Source organism: Oncorhynchus masou, chromosome 18 (assembly GCF_036934945.1).
Source record: "Oncorhynchus masou masou isolate Uvic2021 chromosome 18, UVic_Omas_1.1, whole genome shotgun sequence".
Taxonomy (NCBI): domain Eukaryota; kingdom Metazoa; phylum Chordata; class Actinopteri; order Salmoniformes; family Salmonidae; genus Oncorhynchus; species Oncorhynchus masou.
Genome location: NC_088229.1, coordinates 45202089 through 45217485, shown reverse-complemented (window position 1 = coordinate 45217485; position 15397 = coordinate 45202089).

Below are 15397 nucleotides of genomic sequence, written 5' to 3'. Positions count from 1 at the left end.
CTGTTGTATGGGTTTCCTGTAAACAATATATATTATATTCCTTCTCTTTTAGCCAGGTAAATACTGATGGTCTTTTCTTATTATCTGCAAGGCCATTACAATTGTAACTGGCTATACTTATTTCACCACCTATCATAATGAGACACCACTTTCAATTATTTTTATCAAAATATATGTTTGGAAACGTACCATTAAAAAGTAACATGATGATTGAGTGTCTATATAGCTGTACCATGATCTTTCTACTAAGTAAACCTCCAATTGGTCCCTACTATTCCACCCTCTAAAAGCCCTCCTCATCCCGAGTTGATTTGTCATCCCAATGCCCGGCAGACCACCCTCGACCCCCTGTATCCCATAACCCATAACCGACTGGGATCCATCCTTTGAAAAGAGCACACAGTGCCATTTACCAAATTGAAGTAGATTAACTGCCAAATGCATTTCCATCGCCCTCACCTCAATTTGTATTATATATAGCTGTGGATCATCCTCTATTGTCCCTAACATCTTTTACTTCTTCGCAACAGTTGTGGGATACACACATACACACTCAACCCATACCCCCACACAACCATAAGCTGATGGAGGTCAGATGTACACCTTTTCCCTGAAACACCCACAATAAGGTCACCCGTATTGACCATATTCCCAAGCATCTCCATGCAGTCCAAATTTGATTCTGTGCCACTAGGGTCACAATAATATACCCCCTCTCTGAATGTCCGAGTGTGACCCCCTCCCCATGGGTTACTGCAGCTAGTGTTGCCAGCACTGCCACTGCCTGGGTGGGGGCACCCCACCAGAATCCCCACCGGCTAGGTACAAGGTCATCAAGGTTCTCATTAGCAGCTTTGAGAATTTCCTTGTGTAGTATGCTCTCCCTTTAGGGGGCTTTGGCTTTGCAGGACCAACCCTGCCAAGCAGGCTCAGAGTCTTGAGGGGGCAGTGCTGCTCTTGGTCTCTGACCATCATTTGTCTGCATACAGACCGCTTACAGCATGCACATAAAACAGTTAGGGACTTCTCCTGAGTCTCTGGGTCATTCAGGTGGGTGTCTGGGTATAGGGTCATGGACCGTACCATTAAAATAGGATCATAAATAAATAATTGGATATAATTTATTTTAAAATGTAGTTCCCCATTATAGGACAATAACAAATCAAATGTATAATCTATTTTAAAACTGTTCCACCATGATAGGACAATAAATAAACTTAGAAACATAACAAATAAAAATAAACGTACTGTCACGACTTCTGCCAAAGTCGTTGCCTCTCCTTGTTTGGGCGGTGCTCGGCGTTCGACGTCACCGGTCTTCTAGCCATCATCCATTTTTCATTTTCCATTGGTTTTGTCTTGTCTTCCCACACACCTGTTTTCAATCCCATTCATTACCTGTTGTGTATTTAACCCTCTGTTTCCCCTCATGTCTTTGTCAGAGATTGTTTTATTGTCAGTGTAGTTTTATGTTGTATAGGTGCGCGTCGGGTCATCATACCCATGTTTGTTGATATATGTACATTTTAGTGTTATGGAGCATGTTACGTGGACTTTATTAAAAGACTCCATTTTACACTCCGTTTGACTCTCCTGCGCCTGACTTCCCTGCCACCTATACACCTATGCCTGACACGTACACCACACCATCCACACATACTGTGCTTTCTTTTACTTAGTTTTTATCTTCACTATGTTGAATTAGTGATTGTGTGTTCAATTAGTTATATGGGAAGATATATATAAAAGCTATATTTTTTATTGTATTGTTACAATCCATAACCGGGCTAGAATTGTGTTTATTTTCCTCATCTATGAGAACTGCAATTTTTAAAATAACCATGGAGTAGTCTTTGTGTCTCTGAACAACTGGTTATCAATATATAGTCTATCAACGACGAGAGCTACTTGTTTCGCTTTTAATCTATTTTCTTTTAAAATTGGATACAGAACTTTGCGCCGTTCTGCAATTTCCTTCGGAAACTGATCATTCATGCCAATTTTGGTCCCAGCAAGTCTTTTACCCAGGCTTTTAACCATTATTTTATCTTTAAATTAAGCAAATTTTGCAACGATTGGGCGGTCATACCTTTGGCCTCTCTGTCCGAAGTGGTGTACACGTTCAAGTTGGATTTTGACAATAACTTCGCGTGGGATCTGAATCGCTGTAAGGAGGAACTCTCTAACTACAGATTCAGGAACTTCCCATTCTTTCTTCTGGATACATGTAAGTACCAGATTCTCCCTCATTGACCTAGTTAGTATGTCCAGTAAGGCTTCCTTCAGAACGGTGTTCTCCTTTTTAATTTAGTTCATTTCGGTTTCAATCTTATTGACTGTCCCTTTTAGCTTGTGTGTTTCCTCATCTCGAGGCTTGCCTCTTTTATATCCTTACTAACTTATTCAAGTATACCCAGTTTGTAATTTATTGATTTTAACAGATCGGTTTCGACCTTGACCATTCCCGGTGGTGAAATTATTAAATCGTCTGTGTCTGTAGAAGAGTCATGTTTCCGTTTTGAAATCGGTTTCTCTCTTGCTTCTCCTTCATTTAGGAAGAAAATAATTTGTTCAAAACTGTTGAAGTATTTTATTTCTCTCTCTTTGAGCCAACTACTCACTACATTTTATGCACTGCAGCGCTAGCTAGCTGTAGATAATGCTTTCAGTACTAGATGGATTCTCTGATCCTTTGATTGGGTGGACAACATGTCAATTCATGCTGCAAGAGCTCTGATAGGTTGGAGGACGTCCTCCGGAAGTTGTCACAATTACTTTGTAAGTCTATGGAAGGGGGTGAGAACCATGAGCAGTTGAAACGTTTGACCCAAGTTAAGCAATTTAAAGGCAATGCTACCTAATACTAATTGACTGTATGTAAACTTCTGACACACTGGGAATGTGATGAAAGAAATAAAAGCTGTAAATCATTCTCTCTACTATTATTCTGACATTTCACGTTCTTAAAACAAAGTGGTGAGCCTAACTGACCTAAGACAGGGATTTTTTTATTGGATTAAATGTCTTGTGATGTGAAAAACTGAGTTTAAATGTATTTGGCTAAAGTGTAAACTTCAGGACTTCAACTGTATATATACTGCGGGTCAAAAGTTTTAGAATACCTACTATTAAAGGGTTTTTCTTTATTTTAAAATGTTTCTACATTGTAGAATAATAGTGAAGAAATCAAAACTATGAAATAAACACTTTTGGAATAAAAATTGCAATTGGCTCAGAACAGGGCAGCACAGCTAGCCCTTGGATGTACACAGAGAGCTAATATTAATAATATGCATGTCAATCTCTCCTGGCTGAAAGTGAAGGAGAGACTGACTTCATCACTACTTTAATTTATGAGAGTTATTAACAAGTTGAATCTCCCAAGCTGTCTGTCTAAACTACTGACATACAGATTGTACACCCATGTATACAAGAGGTCGACCGATTAAGCGGAATGGCCGATTAATTAGGGCCGATGTCAAGTTTTCATAACAATCGGAAATCGGTATTTTTGGGAACCGATTTTGGCCGATTTGAATTATTATTATTTTTTACACCTTTATTTATTTTTTATTTATCTAGGCAAATCAGTTAAGAACACATTCTTATTTTCAATGACGGCCTAGGAACGGTGGGTTAACTGCCTTGTTCAGGTGCAGAATGACATATTTTTACCTTGTCAGCTCGGTGATTCAATCTTGCAACCTTACAGTTAACTAGTCCAACGCTGTAACCACCTGATTACATTGCACTCCACGATGACACTGACTGTTACGCAAATGCAGTAAGAAGCCAAGGTAAGTTGCTAGCTAGCATTAAACAATCTTATAAAAAACAATCAATCAATCATAATCACTGGTTAACTACACATGGTTGATGATATTACTAGTTTATCTAGCGTGTTCTGGATTGCTTATAATGGATGCGGTGCGTATTCGCGAAAAAGAGTATGAAAGTTGATTGTTTCTTGTTACTTTTTTTGTATAGTGTTCAGTGTTCTCTTTATTAAAATTCACCTTCATCTGAAGAGGAGAGGCGAGAAGGATCAGAGGACCAATATGCGGCGTGGTATGTGTTCATAGTGAATTTTAATAAAGAGAACACTGAACACTATACAAAAAAAGTAACAAGAAACAATCAACTAAATACGACCGTGAAGCTACAAATGAGACCTGTGCTGACACAAGCCACTAACATAGACAATCACCCACAAACAAACAGTGCAACCCAGGCTACCTAAGAATGATTCTCAATCAGAGACAACTAATGACACCTGCCTCTGATTGAGAACCATACTAGGCCGAAACATAGAAATCCCAAATCATAGAAAATCAAACATAGACTGCCCACCCAACTTACGCCCTGACCATACTAAATAAATACAAAACAAAGGAAATAAAGGTCAGAACGTGACAATAAAGGAACTAAGGACAGAACATGACAGTGTACCTAACCATAAACATCAATGCCTTTCTTAAAATCAATACACAAGTATGTATTTTTAAACCTGCATATTTTAGTTAATATTGCCTGCTAACCTGGCTCGTTGCGAACTCTGTGAAGACTATTTCTTCCTAACAAAGACAGCTAACTTTGCCAAACGGGGGATTATTTAACTTTTACGTATTTATGACATAACATTGAAGGTTGTGCAATGTAATAGGAATATTTAGACTTATGGATGCCACCCATTAGATAAAATACGGAACGGTTCCGTATTTCACTGAAAGAATAAACGTTGTAAGGGATCTCATCCTCCTCTTCTGAGGAGGAGTAGCGAGAAGGATCGGAGGACCAATGCGCAGCGTGGTAAGTGTTCATAATGTTTAATCAAACACAACAGAACACCTGACCATCCTAAAACAAAGACATAACAAAGGAACTAAGTTCAGAACGTGACAGTACCCCACCCCCCCAAAGGTGCGGACTCCGGCCGCAAAACCTCAACCTATAGGGGAGGGTCTGGGTGGGTATCTGTCCGCGGTGGCGGCTCTGGCGCGGGACGTGGACACCACCATAGTCTTTGTTCGCCTCCTCAACCTCCTCCATGGCCTATTTTGAGCGGCGACCCTCGCCGCTGACCTCAGACTGGGGACCCTAGCAATGGGTCCTGAATGGATGGGATATTCCGGCAGCACCGGACAGGCGGGAGAATCTGGCAGTGCCGGGCAGGAGGAAGGCTCTGGCAGCGCCGGACAGGCGGGAGTCTCTGGCAGGGCTGGGCAGGAGGAAGGCTCTGGCAGCGCTGGACAGGCGGGAGCACCTGTAGGGAGTAGACAGAGAGACAGCCTGGTGCGGGGGCAGCCACCGGAGGGCTGGTGCGTGGAGGTGGCACCGGATAGACCGGACCGTGAAGGCGCACTGGAGCTCTTGAGCACGGAGCCTGCCCAACCTTACCTGGTTGAATGCTCCCTGTAGCCAGGCCAGTGCAGCGAGGTGGAATAGCCCTCCCTGGGCTGTGCTGGCGAACCGGGAACACCATGCATAAGGCTGGTGCAATGTACACCGGCCCGAGGAGACGCCCTGGAGACCAGATGCGCTGAGCCGGCTTCATGGCACCTGTGTCGATGCCCACTCTAGCCTGGCCGATACGAGGTGCTGCAATGTACCGCACTGGGCTAAGCATGCGTACTGGGGACACCATGCGCTCCACCCCATAACACGGTGCCTGCCCGGTCCCTCTCGCTCTCTGGTAAGCACGGGAAGTTAGCGCAGGTCTCCTACCTGACTTCGCCACACTCCCCATGTGCCTCCCCCAGTACATTTTTGGGGCTGCCTCTCGGGCTTCCAGCCGCGCTGCCGTGCTGCCTCCTCATAACGCCGCCTCTCGACTTTCGCTGCCTCTAGCTCTGCCTTGGGGCGGCGATATTCTCCCGACTGTGCCCATGGTCCCTTGCCGTCCAGAATCTCCTCCCAAGTCCAGTTCTCCAAATATCGCTGCCTCTCGTCACCACGCTGCTTGGTCCTTTGGTGGTGGGTGTTTCTGTTAGGGATCTCTTCCTCCTCTTCTGAGGAGGAGTAGAGAGAAGGATCGGAGGACCAATGCACAGCGTGGTAAGTGTTCATAATGTTTAATCAAACACAACAGAACACTGGAACAAAACAAAACAATAAACGTGAATAAACATGAATAAACGAAACAGTCCCGTGTGGTAACAACCACTGACACGGAAGACAAACCCACAACTCAAAAGTGAAACCAGGCTACTTAGGTATGATTCTTAATCAGGGACAACGATTGACAGCTGCCTCTGATTGAGAACCATACTAGGCCGAACACAGAAATCCCAAATTATAGAAAAACGAACATAGACAACCCACCCAACTCACGCCCTGACCATACTAAAACAAAGACATAACAAAGGAACTAAGGTCAGAACGTGACAAACCTCTTGTTTTCGAGATCATAGTTTCTGGATTCGACCATATGAATGACCTAAGGCTCGTATTTCTGTGTGGCATTATGTTAGAACTAAGTCTATAATTTGATAGAGCAGTCTGACTGAGCAGTGGTAGGCACCAGCAGGCTCGTAAAAATTCATTCAAACAGCACTTTCATGCGTTTTGCCAGCAGCTCGTCGCTGTGCTTCAAGCATTGAGCTGTTTATGACTTCAAGCCTATCAACTCCTGAGATTAGGCTGGTGTAACTGATGTGAAATGGCTAGATAGTTAGCGGGGTGCACGCTAATAGCGTTTCAAATGTCACTCGCTCTGAGACTTGGAGTGGTTGTTCCCCTTGCTCTGCAAGGGCCGCGGCTTTTGTGGAGCGATGGGTAACGCTGCTTCGAGGGTGGCTGTTGTTGATGTGTTCCTGGCTATACGGTTACACTGGCAATACTAAAGTGCCTATAAGAACATCCAATAGTCAAAAGTATATGAAATACAAATCATATAGAGAGAAATTGTCCTATAATTCCAATAATAACTACAACCCAAAACTTCTTACCTGGGAATATTGAAGACTGTTAAAAGGAACCACCAGCTGTCATATGTTCTCATGTTCTGAGCAAGGAGCTTAAACGTTAGCTTTATTACATGGCACATATTGCACTTTTACTTTCTTCTCCAACACTTTGTTTTTGCATTATTTAAACCAAATTGAACACGTTTCATTTTATTTGAGGCTAAATTGATTTTATCGATGCATTATATTAAGTTAAAATAAGTGTTCGTTCAGTATTGTTGTAATTGTCATTATTACAATTTTTTTTAAAGAAATCAGCCGATTAATAACACACACACACACACACACAATAACATACGCGATATACATACACATGGATTTAGTACTGTAGATATGTGGTAGTGGTGGAGTTGGGGCCTGAGGGCACATGGTGTGTTGTGAAATCTGTGAATATATTGTAATGTTTTAAAATTGTATAAACCGCCTTAATTTTGCTGGACCCCAGGAAGAGTAGCTGCTGCTTTGGCAGCAGGTAATGGGGATCCATAATAAATACAATTACAAAAATATAATCCTGTCTCGGAGCTCTACGGAGAAATCCTTTGACCTCATGGCTTGGTTTTTGCTCTGACATGCACTGTCAACTCTGGGACCTTACATAGACAGGTGTGTGCCTTTCCAAATCATGTCCAATCAATTGATTTTATCACAGGTGGACTCCAATCAAGTTGTAGAAACAGCGCAAGGATGATCAATGGAAACAGGATGCACCTGAGATCAATTTTGAGTCTCATTGTAAAGGGTCTGAATACTTATGTAAATAAGGTGTTTCTGTTTTTTATTTTCAATAAATCAGCAAGAATCTGTAAACAAAATGTTTTTGCTTTGTCATTATGTGGCATTGTGTGTAGCTGTAACTTAATAAAATTAGGAAAAATCAAGGGTTCTGAATACTTTTCAAATGCATTGTATATAGTGAAGACAATAGAGGTCCTAAAATGGAACCTTGGCGATCACCAAAGCATACAATTGATTTGTCAGAGGACAAACCATCCACAGAGACGAACTGATATCTTTTTGACAGATAAGCCCTGACTGTTTTCGTGTTTTGAGAGATTAAAAAATGTGAGTGTCTCCATTGATCTTAGGTCCTGGCAGTTCTGTGCAGATTCAGGACAACTGAGTTTTGGAGAAATACACAGATTCAAAGAGGAGTCCATAATTTGCTTTCTAATGACCATGATATTTTCGTTTAATGAATTCATGACTGCTGAAGTGAAGGCCACCCTCTCTTGGGGAATGCTGCATTTTAGTTAGCTTTCTGACAGTATCCAAAATAAATGTGGGATTGTTTTTATTCTCCTCAATCAGGTTGGAAAAGTAGTCTGATCGAACAGCAGTGATGGCTCTTCGATATTGCACGGTACTGTCTTTCCAAGCTAGTCGGAAGACTTCCAGTTTGGTGGAGCGCCAGAATTTGTAGCACGGCTTTTGAGTTTCTATTGGGCAAATTCAGGTATGTTTAACCCCGTTTCGTTCCATTTGCTTCCATTTAAGAAAAGTTTTTCAACATAATCCGCGGAATGAATATACCCTTGATCACACACAAACATTTCACTGTCATAGCCACATACAAACAGCTTGTTGTATTTCTTCTCGCATCTATGCACTTTCCTCCTCTTACCTTTCTCCTTTGCTTGTGGACTTCAAATACACAACACATTAGCTGTCTGTGACCAGGCGAAAAAAGCTTTCCAAGCAAAACCTTCACATCATAACCGCTACACACAGCCTACATCTTTGTCACCATATTAGCTAAAGTAAAGTCATAGTCAACATAGCTAATCAAACTAACACATTAGTAAACCCGCTACAATCATGCAGTACAGTGTACAGTTAGTAACAGTTTAGCACTTACACCGACGGACACCAGTGGCAATAAATTAGTAAAACCAAAAGCTTACCTTGACTTCCAGTGTCCAGTGTTGGATAGTCATAGCCAGCTCGCTAACATAGCATCCCTATGTATACATAGCTTGCTCTCTCTTTCACTCTCTCTTGCTCCTCCTTCATTTTTGAATACATTTATTTATTCAAAACTGTTCAACTATTGTCTCTCTCTTTGAGTCAACTACTTACCACATCTTATGCACTGCAGTGCTAACGAGCTGTAGCTTATGCTTCCAGTACTATATTTATTCTCTGATCCTTTGATTGGGTGTACAACATGTCAGTTTTTATTTATTTAACCTTTATTTAACTAGGCATGTCAGTTCATGCTGCAAGAGCTCTGATAGGTTGGAAGATGTCCTCCAGAAGTTGTCGTAATTAGCGTGTAAGTCTATAGAAGGGTGTGAGAACCATGATCCTCCTAGGTTTTATATTGAAGTCAATGTATCCAAAGGAAGATAGTTGTCCTCCGGCTACGACATGGTGCCTCCCTACAGAGTGCTGTTAATTGCAAAACAGTTTTAATCAATAATCAGTGAATATATTTAGTATAGTTTTATCTAAAAAGGATAACTTTTTGAATGTTTCACTATTTTTATTTTTATGAAATTCCCTGAGGAGGATTGGCCTCCACTGGTGTTCTCCCCAGAATCCAATAGCAGCACTGCACCACCATTTTCTCTTTGCTTCGTACCATGTGAAATGTGAAAACTATCGCTCTTTTATCTCAACATCCAGTTTGGTGTCAATAATTAGCCTAGTTATTTCAGGATAAAACACTGTCAATCAGGAAACTAGTGACTCAGCAAAAAAATAAATGTCCTCTCACTGTCAACTGCGTTTATTTTCAGCAAACTTGTGTAAATATTTGTATGAACATAACAAGATTCAACAACTGAGACATAAACTGAACAAATTCCACCGACATCTGACTAACAGAAATGGAAGAATGTGTCCCTGAACAAAAGGGGGCTCAAAATCAAAAGTAATAGTCAGTATCTGGTGTGGCCACCAGCTGCATAAAGTACTGTAGTGCATCTCCTCCGCATGGACTGCACCAGATTTGTCAGAGATGTTACCCCACTCTTCCACCAAGGCACCTGCAAGTTCCCGGATATTTCTGGGGGTAATGGCCCTAGCCCTCACCCTCTGATCCAACAGGTCCCAGACGTGCTCAATGGGATTCTTTACTTGAAGGAAATTACGCACAGAACGAGCAGTATGGCTGGTGGCATTGTCATGCTGAGGGTCATGTCAGGATGAACCTGCAGGAAGGGCACCACATGAGAGAGGAGGATGTCTTCCCTGTAACGCACAGCGTTGAGATTGCCTGCAATGAAAACAAGCTCAGTCCGATGATGCTGTGACACCTCGCCCCAGACCATGAGGAACCTCCACCTCCAAATTGATCCCACTCCAGAGTACAGGGCTCGGTGTAACGCTCATTCCTTCGGCGATAAATGCGAATCCGACCATCACCCCTGGTGAAACAAAACCACGACTTGTCAGTGAACAGCACTTTTTGCCAGTCCTGTCTGGTCCAGCGAAGGTGGGTTTGTGCCCATAGGTGACATTGTTGCCAGTGATGTCTGGTGAGGATCTGCCTTACAACAGGCCTACAAGCCCTCAGTCCAGCCTCTCTCAGCCTATTGCGGACAGTCTGAGCACTGATGGAGGGATTGTGCGCTCCTGTTGTAACTTGGGCAGTTGTTGTTTGCCATCCTGTACATGTCCCGCAGGTGTGATGTTTGGATGTACCGATCCTGTGCAGGTGTTACACATGGTCTGCCACTGCGAGGATGATCAGCAGAGGAGTAGGATAGATTTGAGCGTTCTGACCCCACAACGGCAGTGAAGTACCCAAGCTAACGGCTAAAGTTGGCTAGCTTACTAGTTACTTCCAGACACAAATGAGAGAACACATCACTCTGATCATTGTTTTCATGTTATCTAGAGCTATGGTGACTGTACCTGTGTAGCTGGCAACAATTTAATTCATTTTTTAGCTGACAGGTAAAAATCATAAATTATTCTGCGCTCTGGCACACAGACAAGAGTGCTCTGAAATCGGAATAGATAGTCAGAGTGAATTTACAAACGCACCCATAATTTGAGGCTCAAGATTTCAAGAAATGGCATTTACTCCAGCTTCCCCCCTCCCCATGCTTTACATCAGCACCACTTTGTCAGAAATTAATGGGGAGAACCCTGCATGTTCTGAAACACCTTGCCAGAGACTGGGAGCACTACTGAGAAAGGTTAAAACGCTCTTATGGTCGTCTAATATAGTGCTACTCTCTAAAACAGTAGCCCTTAAAAAACTTCAGCCCAGGGCTCAATGCTATCAAATAGTCATCCATTATTTTGTCTATCAGGGAAATTTGTATTTTTGTGTTGGGACATTTGTGTTGTTCTAATTTAATCACAGTACATTAGCGTTAGATAACATGGTTGCGTTGACAGTTCTGATGGAATTTGTCTGTGATCCTTGTCTTGCATGTATGGTTTTCTGCAGAGAGACAGAGAAATAGCATACCAAGCAATGATGACAAACATAAAACACGTAAATAACATAGATGAAGAACTACTTTATACATGTTAGCTCTGCTATAACTTGTATAGCCTTAAACATTTTGATTGTAACAGCATACTGTCACAATGTGCCAGGCAACTGTAGTTGCCCAGTGACCAATGACCCTAACATATAGTGCCCCCTAGTGTATAAACAAGCTAATATATATAAATAATCAGTTTTTCCTCAATCGCTTTGGCTCAAATTTTTAAACAGGCTTAACATTCTCTAAACTGTAAGTGCAATTGTCACAACTGTTTTATGGGACATCACAACTCTATTGAATGTCTGCAAAATGTAGTCACTCACCCAATGTTTTCTATTTGTGCTTCAAAGCCTAGTTATTGTGTCAGTAAATTGACCAACGCCACCGAAATATAACGTTTTTTTTGTCATCGTGTGAGCCGTACTGGTTAAAATGTTTAGATGTTTTTTCACCGTGGCAGTCAACCCTGGAAATGTTTGTTAAATACACATTTCAGTTTTGTTCTACTTTTTTGTGGAAACTGACTGCTTACTGAACTATACCAGAACGCCAGTTTTGTCTAGGTGAATGCTATTGTGTATCACACTGAGCTTTTTAGATACCGACTTCAATAGTAGGTCAAAGTTTACTGGGAAAAGTCAATACTGAACAATACTGTAGTACACAGAAAAAGGATATGCACATTTGTATGTACATTTATAGCAATCTGTTACATGTAAACAGAAAATTCACATTTGCTTGTCCATTTTTACAAATTTCTTACATGTAAAGTCATATATATTGAACAGAAAATTTGCCACAAAATGACATCTATGCAAAAAATAAATAAACTCGAAACATTGCGACAGTTCTGTAAAAAACAATAAATAGTACCTCCGCACACTCCGTAACACTACAAGTTCCCATCTTCTTGGACACCCTGTCGCTCTTGTTGGTCTGGCCAGAGATTTTAGTCAGAATCACATCTGATGTTTTACCTTGTGATGTAATCTCCCATGTTCTGGTATTAGGTCTCTGTACAGTGTATTTAGGAAGGACAGGAGAAGTTGGGTGTTATAGGACCCACTGTGTGGAATATGTTTGCTCACAACATTCTCAGAAATGGCAGCACACATTGTAATATTGCCCCCACGTTTGCCTGGTGTGACAATTGTGGCTCGGTGGCCAATGAGATTGCTTCCACGTCTCTGCCTTCGGCCAGATTGAACCTAGCCTCTTCCACAAAAACAAGAATGTGGGTCATTTCATGTCCTTCCAGCTCCATTATTATCTATATAGTAACACAGAAACAAAACATGAAGTTAGTTTAACATAGCCTTTTCTGGAATCAGACAGTTTAGTAAAGTAGAAATGTTTTCATGGGTATCTAAAACTTCAATAAATATATACAGGCATCACTGAAGTACAGTAAAACTCCCTGTATAATATACCATGTGCACACCAATGGTTAACCTGGACATACTGTTACCACAGCTCCTACCTGGACATACTGGTACCACAGCTCCTACCTGGGCATACTGGTACCTGGACATCCTGGCACTGCAGCTCCTACCTGGACATCCTGGTACTGCAGCTCCTACCTGGACATACTGGTACCTGGACATACTGGTACCAGGACATACTGGTACCACAGCTCCTACCTGGACATCCTGGTACTGCAGCTCCTACCTGGACATCCTGGTACTGCAGCTCCTACCTGGACATCCTGGTACTGCAGCTCCTACCTGGACATCCTGGTACTGCAGCTCCTACCTGGACATCCTGGTACTGCAGCTCCTACCTGGACATACTGGTACCTGGACATACTGGTACTGCAGCTCCTACCTGGACATACTGGTCCCACAGCTCCTACCTGGACATACTGGTAACACAGCTCCTTCACTCAGTCACTATTCCTCTCAAGTGGCACCTTGTAGAGTTGTTTCATAGTCATTTGATTATCCGTCTAGAGTGGAAATGCTGCCAGAATTGATATTTGCAATGATGTTGTCATTTATGATTGCACTTTGGATCCCTCTTAGCCTGATGGAATTGTTGGCTGTATCCACATTGCAAATGTCTTGTGCTTGATGACACAGTCCACAATTGTGGCTCTGATTTCATCAGGGACTCTTATTCTTTGCCTTCTCCTTCCTCCTCTATTAAACACTCAAAACACCATCACTGTATAATGAAACCATGCAAAGTAATATACTTAAGATGAGATCTGGTGTTTGGAGGCTGTAAAGCCAATTTAAGTGTTCTGAAACACACAATGTGTTTTCAAACAGAATAGAAGTTCTCTGAAATATGTGGTTCTTCATATTGGTGTTTAAAACACTTTTTCGGGTTTCTGTGCATGTAAAAGGTAACAAAGAACAGTGTCTCGCATACATTCAAATAGACATGCAAAATGGTGTAGGAGCTGTTTTGGCATTCTTTTGTGTGATTTTTTGTGTTGTGTATGTTACAGGTTCTCAATAGCTTTGGCTTAATTCTCAAATGATAATTCTTTTTTTCAAAACAATAAGTTCAAATCTCTGAACAATTCGTTTCTTGTTCACACCAGGTGTGTATTTCTTATTAATTTAAGCAAATTCAAATCCAATCAAATCAAAGTTTATTTGTCACATGCGCCGAATATAACAGGTGTTGTAAGTAAGTGAAAAGCTTACTTGCAGGCTCTAACCAATAGTGCAAAAAGGTATTAGGTGAACAATAGGTAAGTAAAGAAATAATAGTAAAGTAAAAAGACAGGCTCTATTCAGTAGCGAGGCTATAAAAGTAGCAAGGCTACATACAGACAGGTTAGTCGGGCTGATTGACGTAGTATGTACATGTAGATATGGTTAAATTGACTATGCAACAGAGAGTAGCAGTAGTGTAAAAAAAGGGTTGGCGGGTGGTTGGTGGCGGGACACAATGCAGATAGCCCGGTTAGCCAATGTGCGGGAGCACAGGTTGGTCGGCCCAATTGAGGTATTATGGACATGAATGAATAGTTAAAGTGACTATGCATATATGATAAAAAGAGAGTAGCAGCAGCGTAAAAAGAAGAATGCAAATAGTCCAGGTCGCCACTTGATTACCTGTTCAGGAGTCTTATGGCTTGGGGGTAAAAACTGTTGAGAAGCCTTTTTGTCCTAGACATGGCACTCTGGTACCGCTTGCCATGCGGTAGTGGAGAGAATAGTCTATGACTGGGGTGGCTGTTGTCTTTGACAATTTTTAGGGCCTTCCTCTGACACCGCCTAGTGTAGAGGTCCTGGATGGCAGGCAGCTTAGCCCTAACACTACCCTCTGTAGTGCCTTGCGGTCGGATGCCGAGCAATTGCCTCTCGATGTTTGAGCTGTAGAACCTTTTGAGGATCTCAGGACCCATGCCAAATCTTTTTTGTTTCCTGAGGGGGAATAGGCTTTGTCGTGCCCTCTTCACGACTGTCTTGGTGTGTTTGGACCATTCTAGTTTGTTATTGATGTGGACACCATGGAACCTGCTCCACTACAGCCCCATCAATGAGAATGGGGGCTTGCTCGGTCCTCCTTTTCCTGTAGTCCACAATCATCTCCTTAGTTTTGGTTACGTTGAGGGATAGGTTGTTATTCTGGCCCCATCCGGTCGGGGCTCTGACCTCCTCCCTATAGGCTGTCTCGTCGTTGTCAGTGATCAGGCTGTTGTGTCGTCTGCGAACTTAATGATGGTGTTGGAGTCGTGCCTGGCCATGCAGTCGTGGGTGAACAGGGAGTACAGGAGGGGACTGAGCACGCACCCCTGGGAAGCTCCAGTGTTGAGGATCAGCGTGGCAGATGTGTAACTCCTGACCCTCACCACATGGGGGCGGCCCATCAGAAACTCCAGGATCCAGTTGAAGATGAGCTTTGAGGGTACTATGGTGTTGAACGCTGAGCTGTAGTCAATGTAAGCGGACCAAGTAATTGGGCATCACTAAAGCGGAAAGGTGGAATAAACGAGTCAGGAGTAGGTTTTCTTGATTGAACACAGGG